Raw genomic sequence first — 11,090 nt, 5'->3', positions numbered from 1 at the left:
TGATGGCTTTGCTGGTGACACTGTCAGTGATATATTTAGAATTCAAGGCACACTTAACCAGCATGGCTACCACAGCATTCTGCAGCAATACGCCATCCCATCTGGTTTGTGCTTAGTGGGACTATCATTTGTTTTTCAACAGGAAAATGACCAAAAACACACCTCCAGGCTGTGTAAGGGCTATTTGACCAAGGAGAATGATGGAGTGCTGCATCATATGACCTGGCCTTCACAATCACCCGACCTCAACTCAATTGAGATGGTTTGGGATGGGTTGGACCGCAGAGTGAAGGAAAAGCAGCCAACAAGTGCTCAACATATGTGGGAACTCCTTCAAGATGGTTGGAAAAGCATTCCTCATAAATCTGGTTGAGAGAATGCCAAGAGTGTGCAAAGCTGTCATCAAGGCAAAGGGTGGCTACTTTGAAGAATCTAAAATCTAAAATATATTTTGATTTGTTTAACAATTATTTGGTTAGTACATGTTTCATTCAAGTGTTGGTTCATAGTTTTGATATGTTCACTATTACTCTACAATGTAGAAAATAGTAAAAATAAAGAAAAACCCTTGAATGAGTAGGCGTGCCCAAACTTTTGACTGGTACTCTATATATACACTGCCATATGCATACATTGTAAAGGTGAAACAAGGTAGCAGTTAGACAGCATTTCTCCAGTTGTTTTTTCTCCACCGCCATGAGCCACTCAGACTGTAAAGCAACAGAGACCGTGCGTGCGTCTATACAGTAAAAGTGCTGTACCTGGGTGGTTTGTCTGACAGGAGTGATGAAAGAGAGAGGGGAATAGCGTGTCCCAAGCCCACCCTGGTCGCTCCTCTCCTTCGCCCCTCTTTCCGCCCACTTTCCTCGACTCCCACCCTCCCCCTCAAACACACACACACAGCCCCCAGTGGCACAGTAAAAACTCCACTGTGTTTTGTTTAGTCTCTCCAATTCCTGTGTAATTGGGTAGAGCAGCTCAGCCGTAAACCTCAGGTCCACTCCCATTCAGGAGTTATGTCTTTCAAGGTCTGCCAGAAGCCTGTTCTGGGCCTGGGGTTCGACAAGGGTGTTCCTCCACTGCTGCCTTCCTCTGGTTCTCCCATCTCAGCTCTGAGCCCAGAGAGGGAGGGAAGCAGTAGATATCCCCAGGTATGGTGCTCCAGTACAGGCTGATTCACCTGGGACCTCAGGCCTACTGTGGAACTGCTTTTGTTGGTTTAGAGAAGGACAAGGAGATGGTGAGCTTTAAAGCTATCAGGAAGATATATGCAGGATCTATTACCTGTTGCTTTATTTCATTCTCACCATTGACTTAATAAAACATTGGTAATTTTTGAGATGTACTGTGGTTCCTTCTATAATTATTCTGCACACTTTTCACAGCCCACTCAAAGAGCTGAGATTGAGCCAGCAGTATGGCAGGACAAGCACATTACCTGATGTTCTGTGCCATAAAGGTCCAGACCTCTCTGCATGGCTGTAGTACTCTTCCATAGACCCCGTCCATACGCATTGGTGTTGGAATTCAGATTTACGACAAGTTTGACAGAACTGGACAACCAATGTTTTGATGAGTGTGTGTGCTCAAAAACAGTTGTGCAATGGTTCTGGCAAAACTAAAATATTTTACAAAATGTCACAAAGAAACTAACTAGCTTGTTGTTTTTTTTTGTTGTGTGTGTGTGTGTGTGTGTGTGTGTGTGTGTGTGTGTGTGTGTGTGTGTGTGTGTGTGTGTGTGTGTGTGAGAGAGATATACAGTGAACTCCAAAAGTATTGGGACAGGGATTATTCATTTATTTTTTACTCTGTCCTGCATTTTTTTTTTTTGGGGGGGGGGGGGGGGGGGGGGGGGGGGGGGTGACATTCAGGACTATCCACAATCATGGTAGCATCCACATTAATGTAGAAGTGTTTAGAAAACTATTATGTTCTTATTTACATAAAAGCGACTCAAAGGACACACATTATTTACCATTCATTTCTATTGGTCACAAAAGTGTTAGGAATATGGGACCAAATGCTAAACTTTTGACTACTCTAATACACAAGTGAATTTGTCCCAATACATTTGGTCCCCTAAAATGGGGGGGGGGGGGGGGGCTATGTACAAGAAGTGCTGTGATTTCTAAACAGTTCACTCGATATGGATGAAAATACCCTCAAATCAAAGCTGACAGTCTGCACTTTCTGTATCATTTCAAATTGAAAGAGCTGGAGTACAGAGCCCAAACAATGTGTGGAACTCACCGTAATTAGCCATTGTTTCCCCGACAGAGTCAGTACTCTGTAGTGACCTACAGCAGCTTTCTGTACAGTGCTCAGTTCCTTACTCAAGGCCACATCTACTGTACAGATTTTTACCTTGGGGATTTGAACCAGTGACCTTTTGGTTACTGGCCCAACACTCTAACCACTAGGCTAGTGTTACCCAACTCTGATCCTTGAGTACCCCCAACAGCACACATTTTTGTTTTAGTGACAAAAACACCTCATTCAAATGGGTCAAGGGCTTGATGATTAAATTACAATTAGAATCAGGTGTGCTTGTCCAGGGGCCACAACTAAAATATGTACTGTTGAGGGTACTCGAGGACCGGAGTTGGGAAAGACTGCACTAGGCTACCTGTTGCCCTAACAAATCTCTCTCTGTGTGTGTGTATGGACTTATTACAATGGATGTTGAGAATAGAGTGTCCTCTCCACCTTTGGGATATACGTTGGGATATGCGTTGGTATTACAATGCATGTACATCCGAATTTCACAACAAATCTGTGTGGGGCCATAAAAGGATGCTACAGGAGCACTGAAAACACAGTTTACAGAAGCACCTGGATCTAGATGACAATATAAATACCACTTACTTGATGATAATGTCCCCCCTCTGGCAAATATCTCTCAATTCCATCAGCAAAACCAGGAAAAGGATAGCCTATACATTGAGGAATGTCTTGGCAGACAATTCCATGTTCCCCAAGGGAGAAATGTACAACATGTACATGTAATAATAGTCTGACAGCTTATGTTTGAAAGATATACTGTCTCTTTACCTCAATAATTCATATGCAAACAGTATACAGTACCAGTCAACATTTTGGGCACACCTACTCATTCAAGGTCTTTATTTAGACTATTTCTACATTGTAGAATAATAATGAAGACATCAAAAATATGAAATAAGTGTTAAAACAAATGTTTAATTGTTCAAAGTAGCCAACCTTTGCCTTGATGGCAGCTTTGCACACTCGTGGCATTCTCTTAACCAGCTGCACCTGGAATGCTTTTCCAACTGTCTTGAAGGAGTTCCCACATATGCTGAGCACTTGTTGGCTGCTTTTCCTTCACTCTGCAGTCCAACTCACCCCAAAATGTTCTCAAATCAGGTTGAGGTCGGATGATTGGGGAGGCCAGGTCATCTGATGCAGCACTCCATCACTCTCCTTCTTGGTAAAATAGCCCTCCATAGCCTGGAGGTGTGTTGGGTCATTGTCCTGTTGAAAAACAAATGATAGTGGGACTAAGGACAAACCAGATGGGATGGCGTATGCACAGATAGTGTCAGCAGCAAAGCACCATCACACCTCCTCCATGCTTCACGGTGGCAACTACACATGCGGAGATCATCCGTTCACCTACTCTGTGTCTCACAAAGACACAGAGGTTGGAACCAACGGTCTCAAATTTGGACTCATCAGACCAAAGGACAGATTTCCACCGATCTAATGTCCATTGCTCATGTTTCTTGGCCCAGCAAGTCTCTTGTTCTTATTGGGGTTCTTTAGGAGTGGTTTCTTTGCAGCAATTGAACCATGAATGTTTGATTCACACAGTCTCCTCTGAACAGTTGATGTTGAGATGTGTCTATCACTTGAACTCTGTGAAGCACTTATTTTGGCTGCAATCTGAGGTGCAGTTAACTCTAATGAATTTATCCTGTGCAGCAGAGGTAATTCTGGGTCTTCCTTTCCTGTGGCAGTCCTCATGAGAGCCAGTTTCATTATAGCGCTTGATGATTTTTGCGACTGCACTTGAAGAAACTTTCAATGTTCTTGACATTTTTCAGATTGACTGACCTTCATGTCTTAAAGTAATGATGTACTGTCGTTTCTCTTCGCTTATTTGAGCTGTCCTTGCCATATTATGCACTTAGAATTTGTAGAAAATAGTGAAAATAAAGAAAAACCTTGAATGTGTTGGTGTGTCCAAACTTTTGACTGGTACTGTACAAAGGCAAAGTTTAGTACATTGTTTTATGTTTCAAATGGTACAATTTAATCATAGCATGCATGAAAAATAAAAACATTGTGGAAGACCATAAGAACACCTTCCTTCCCTTCCCTTCCAATTCCAACCCAACACCCACTCTCCAGCTTCCACCCGCCAGGAAGATAGTGAGATCCCTCCTGGCTGTCCACCCACCACTCACCCTCCCTCACCTCTACCCGCCACCCATCCTCCCACACCTCTGCCCGCCACCCATCCTCCCTCCCTCACCTCTACCCGCCACCCATCCTTCCTCCGCCCTACCCGCCACCCATCCTCCCTCACCTCTACCCGCCAGCCATCCTCCCTCCCTCCCTCACCTCTACCCGCCAGCCATCCTCCCTCACCTCTACCCGCCAGCCATCCTCCCTCCCTCACCTCTACCCGCCAGCCATCCTCCCTCCCTCACCTCTACCCGCCAGCCATCCTCCCTCCCTCACCTCTACCCGCCAGCCAGCCATCCTCCCTCCCTCACCTCTACCTGCCAGCCATCCTCCCTCCCTCACCTCTACCCGCCAGCCATCCTCCCTCCCTCACCTCTACCCGCCACCCATCCTTCCTCACCCCTACCCGCCACCCATCCTTCCTCACCCCTACCCGCCACCCATCCTTCCTCACCCCTACCCACCACCCATCCTTCCTCCGCCCTACCCGCCACCCATCCTTCCTCCGCCCTACCCGCCACCCATCCTTCCTCCGCCCTACCCGCCACCCATCCTTCCTCCGCCCTACCCGCCACCCATCCTCCCTCCGCGCCACCCATCCTCCCTCCCCGCCACCCATCCTTCCTCCGCCCTACCCGCCACCCATCCTTCCTCCGCCCTACCCGCCACCCATCCTCCCTACCCGCCACCCATCCTCCCTCCGCCCTACCCGCCAGCCATCCTCCCTCCCCGCCACCCATCCTTCCTCCGCCCTACCCGCCAGCCATCCTCCCTCCCCGCCACCCATCCTTCCTCCGCCCTACCCGCCAGCCATCCTCCCTCCCCGCCACCCATCCTTCCTCCGCCCTACCCGCCAGCCATCCTCCCTCCCCGCCACCCAGCCTTCCTCCGCCCTACCCGCCAACCACCTATCCTCCCTCCCACCATTACAAGTTTCTTTCTCCCCCACCTGCCAAACTTAGACCATCGATTGAGCAACCCTCCATCCCCGCCCCCCCCTCCTCCCCACTGCCCACCTTCCCCCAAATGCAACCTCTTTAAGGATACATATCATTCTATAGAAACCACTTATTGTGTATATACTTAATCTGCTAACAAGCCAAACTTAGTTGGATTGTCTCCAACTAATTAATTATATAGCATTTATGGGAATTTTGGAGAACATGTAGGGAACAACCCACTGGGAACAGGTGAATTGAACATCTATTCCATGTTGGTTCAACATAATTTCATTGAAGTAACATGGAAACAACGTTGATTTAACCAGTGTGAGCACTGTGGGAACCTATTGAAGGGTAAACCAGTTCAATGTAGCCAGTGAGCCAGATAGAACAATTGTAAAACCACCACCAATTATGTTTTTATCCTTCTCTCTTTCCAAATCGTCAATTAAAACAACACTTTCAAAAACAAAAATGCATGGTTTGGATCTACAATAGCACTATTTATTTCCAATTAAAGGACGGCATATGAGGAACACGTGTGAACCTTGTTTTTATAGTGCCTAGTTTTTACTATTTTCTCTGCAGGTGATTTGTTCTACATCTGATTTAGTTGTTGTTATATTTTGGTATGCTAGGTTTGTAATAATCATTAGCAACTCTTATTGGGTTGATTGGGTTCAAAAGCCCACTGCAACTCACACTGGCTGTGTTTACACAGCCACCATTAGAACCCAAATCTACATCCAATCTTTTTTTTGCTGACTGTCCACACTGTTTTAAAATGGGACCTTTATCAGATTTGTAGCATTCACATTGATGTAGCCTCTGAAGTGGCACACAGATGCAAGGCTCATTTTCTGCCACTGTTCCTTTTGGGGTGGTTGTCATGGTAACGACAGGTCATGTGCAACAACAACAAAAAACACAGAACAAAAAAATCTGATCTGAGTGTCCAGACAGAGGTCACATATGGAGGATCAAGTTTGTAATCAAGATTCAGATCCACATATTGCGGTGGTATAAATTGGAAGTCAAAATATCAGATTCCATGGGTTTTACTCTGTTTACAAATTAGGGGGGAAAAATGTGGAATTAAGCTGCCTGTGTAAACGCAGCCAATGTTGTTACAAGTATCTGTGCATTGCCATGTGGCTGTAACAGATGCTCCTGCCCTGAAACAAACATTTCTAAAGCAGTATTCTTTCATTCTGGTCCTGGGAATCCACAGGGAGGCTTTTGTTCCAGCCAAGTTCTAGGGTGTGGAGGCTATCTGAATTAGATTAGTTAGTGCGGGCTGGTACAAAAGCCTGCACACCCTGTGTGGGCTTACAGGACCAAGATGAAAGAACAGAACACTACCCCCAGGAGATTAATACACTTGTATTGTATTCTAATTTAATGAGGCACATCACAGATAAAGATGAAACAAAATGTACATGATTGCCTGTCATGAAGATTTGATAGAAATATACAGGTCAGAGAGGACATGGCTATCTGCCTCTGCATTCTCCCCTGGGATATGTTAGTGTCTGCAGAACAGATCAACTAGCAGGGTGGTTTTGGCCCCCAAGATTCATCATCTACATCTGGTATGGCCATATTACTGACAAATTCTGTTGAAAAAATACTGTAGTTAACTCATCTGGTATGGCAATATTATGAAATATTGAAAAGGTGCAGAAAAATGATGTCTACTGAGAATATACTGTGCAGTAGCTAATGTTACTCAGGTGCTGTTTAAATTAGATAAAAATTGGATCCATTCCTAATCCTATTTGGTGGAACAATGAGGAACAAAAGAAAGGGTTAGGGTTATGCTTAATTATAAACTGGGTGGTTTGAGCCCTGAATGCTGATTGGCTGACAGCCATGGTATATCAGACCGTATACCATGGATATGACAAAAAATGTATTTTTACTGTTCTAATTCTGTTGGCAACCAGTTTATAATAGCAATAAGGCACTTAAGGGGGTTGTGCTAAATGGCCAATATACCACGGCTAAGGGTTGTGTCCAGGCACTCCGCGTTGTGTCGTGCTAAGCACAGCCCTTAGCCATGGTATATTGACCATATACCACACCCATTCAGACCTTTTTGCTTAAGTATAATGTATTGCTGGTGCTGTTGTCTGACTATAGAGAGAGTTGGTTCCATCTAGCATCCTCTAGTGCAGGGGTCTCCAGCAGGTCGATCGCAAGCTACCAGTAGCTCTATCAGTAGCTCGGCAAACAATTCCCGAAAGTACATGCAATTTTTCATGTGTTCCATTGCAAACTATCTAAAACAAATCTCACACGCATCCAACACCGCAAGGTCCCAGCTACTATAATCAATGCAACATTGACATTATCCCGTCCCTGGTTAGCCACTATTGGCTTAAAAAAGCCAAACCTAACACTATCTGCCTATTCATGTCCAGCAATATTGCCTCGGTCTGTCTATGTGGTGCGCGCGTTTGTCAACCACTCTGTGTAGCCAGTTGATGTGATAACTGTCTTGTGGGAAGACAGAAATACTTCCCCAAAACCTTCTCAATTAAATGTTAACTGCAATGAGTAAGTATATATATAATATGTATCTATTATTTGGTGTTTGGAAACTTTGCCATGAAATGAGCAGCAGCAGTACAGAACTAACATTAGACGGCACATTTCGCAATTAAGGGCCAGAGGCACAATTAAAGGGGAATTACAATCAAATATATATTTGTTTGTTTTCCTCCAGACCAACAAAAAACAGGCCTTCTGATGTGATTTATTTAACTATTGACATGGACCCAGAACATCCAATCTCGTTGTTCTCTATGAACAATTGTAATTTTGGGAGTGATAAACAAAAAAATCTACAACAGGACAAATACAACTTTGGGAAACGTAAAACCTAATTTGAGAATAAAAGTTTGGTTTGTAGAGAACCCCCCCCCCCCTCACCATAAATACGCATAAAATGTATCTTATTTGCTGTGTATATTTAATTAACAATCAAACATGATCTAGAATACTTTAACAATATTACCTAAGTCAACTAAGTGCTGGATTCAATCCGTATCGCGGAAGATCCTCGTAAAACTGTAGAGGTCATTTCAAGATTGAGCAGACATATGCGGAGTTTACTGTGAACGCAGTCTCCGCGAACGGGCGAACATTGCCTTTACATTTCAATCGAGCTATAACGCAGAACTTTCTGACGTACAGTAGAGGAATGCAATGAGGATTTTTCTCCACTAGGTGTCAGTGTAGAACTGATATATTCTGATGTATTCTGTGTACACAGACGATAGATGACACCATAAGGCTTCGTTTACACAGTCAGCCCAATTCTTAATGAAAAAATAATCCGAATGGGGATGCCTTTGTAAACGCAGCCTAAGGACCTCACTATTTAAGCCCTTTAAGTTAATGAGCCCATGGTCACTTCCACTTCACTGGTGTTGTCCTTATTATGGAATTATGTGAGGACTTGGCATAACCTAAACAACACTCTCTGTCTCACACATACATACACACATGCACACGGCGCACACACTTGACGCATACGCTAACGCATTTACGGAGACACACACACACAACTGTCCTCGACCTTTAGTACTAGAAACAATGACTGGTGAAAACTTAGTCTGAGATTTGGACATCACTTTAACATGCCCATATGCCATTAAGTGACTGTACAACCGCATTAGTTAACCAGAAAAGGATTACAACTAAAGCAGTGAATTAAAATGCATGCAAGACGTTTGGTTTTACTTAAGTAGTTAAGCTACTAGCTTAATAAAGCAACACCAAGGCATTCAAATCGCATGTCAAAAGTCATAGTTGTGACGTTTCATCAACGTCTGAAGAGCCATTTTCAAGCATGAGTGACTCATAAAGCAGGCCTTGCATGCGTGGTGATCCACTGAACAGTCCAGGACTACGTCAACAGAGCTGCTACAGTAAGCTCTATTACATAAACACATCACAGAGGTAACAGGGAAATATTTAAGTATGGGTGTTTATGAGAACAGTAGAAATTAGAGTGTGAGTGTGGCTCTTAGTGGGATTTTTTGCTTTAAGTTTTGCTTGAAGATGCTACCTCAAAAGAGACCGTTTCAATAGAACACAAAGTGTGTGTATGTGTGTGCATGTTCCTGCGTACGTGCATAAATGTGTGTGTGTGTGTATATATATGTACCTGCGTGCGTGCGTGCATATGCGTGTGTGTATGTTCCTGTGTGTGTGTGTGTGTGTGCACTCTCCCTCTCCTTTATGGTGTTTATTTTTGGAGCAGTACACACAGGGGTTAGGATAGAACAGTCCAGTAGAGTGGAATGGACCGAACAGCTCCTACAACCAGCCATGCCTCTGGCCCTGGGCAGGACAAGGTTCATCTCGCTCCCTTCTCCCATAGCCGGAGCCTGTCCATTTGAGTGTCTGGTCTAATCAGTCACACCAGCACTCCACCCCTCGACCTGAATCCATCTCTACTCCTCTCTTATGTAATCTTTCCATCACAAACAGAGAGAGAGAGAGAAGAGAGAAGAGAGAAGAGAGAAGAGAGAAGAGAGAGAGAGAGAGAGAAGCGGGGATGGAGGGAAAGAGAGAGAGATTTGCTCTAAATCTCCACTGCTCCTGTTCCTGTTCCATGCATTATGCAATCTGCTTTATCAGTTGTTGGTGTTGATGCACAAGATAAAGAAAGGGAGGAGGACAGAGAGAGAGAGAGAGAGAGACGGAAGATACAATTAATACACAGTAATCTACCTGTCCTGTGGTAGGTCCTGCTCAGTCTAATACAGACCCGTTTCTCTACTTACAGTTCTATCGCTTCTGTATCACTTTCCTTGGAATTCACAGATGTGTTGTTTGTCTCTTCAGACGAGAACATTTTCATTATGTTGATTACCTGTCAGTCCAGCTTCAGAATGGAGAGAAATCTAGCACATCCTAGCTACCACAACAATCCTCTCCTAACACTTTGTTTGTGTTTACTGTATCACCTCCAGGGACTCCTTGAGATCTGAAGTGAATTGATATGTGTGAAGCACAGGCATACCGTAGGTGTCGGCTGACCCTCTTGGTTTTTTTATTGGCTTTCTTCATTTTGGGTGACGGCACTGAATGTGAATTAGTGGTATACAGTATAATATAGCGTATTTGCTATCTTTGGTCTAGTCTCATAGGGTCTGATTTGAGGCTCTGTATGAATGAAGTATGAATAAGTAATAGAAATGGAGTCTTAGTACCTATGTAACTAAATAACTCAACTTTTATGGATTTGCACAGTTATAATTGCATGACAAAAATCATTATTTATAATCAGTAATTATAATACAAAATAGATCTGAGGCAAAGGAATGTGACATTTTTATCCAAATACAATTATAGGAGTGGGGCTCAGGCTCGGCTCTTAGCCTGTAAAATCCCTCATTGGTGTATCGTCTGTCTGAGAACTTCATTAATTCCTACATGGTCACATCTCGGCTGACTTCTCTCTCTCTCCCTCTCTCCCATTGTTTTGAGGCTACGTATAATTTGCTCCCTTTAAAGCTCTTAAACCCTGATTTCCCTTGTTCATCCATCATTCATCCTCTCCCCCCTCTCTCTATCTTTCTGTATCACTCACTACCCTACCCCTCGGCCTCCCTCCCCCCTCCCTATTAGTCTTGTCTAGGGACCAGAGAGTGGGCTCAGAGGAGGGAGGAAGCATTCGGATCAGAAGCTTTGAAGTAGAATTACATA

This window comes from Oncorhynchus mykiss, chromosome 20, assembly GCF_013265735.2.
Source record: "Oncorhynchus mykiss isolate Arlee chromosome 20, USDA_OmykA_1.1, whole genome shotgun sequence".
In the NCBI taxonomy this organism is placed as follows: domain Eukaryota; kingdom Metazoa; phylum Chordata; class Actinopteri; order Salmoniformes; family Salmonidae; genus Oncorhynchus; species Oncorhynchus mykiss.
This window is presented reverse-complemented; position numbering follows the sequence as displayed.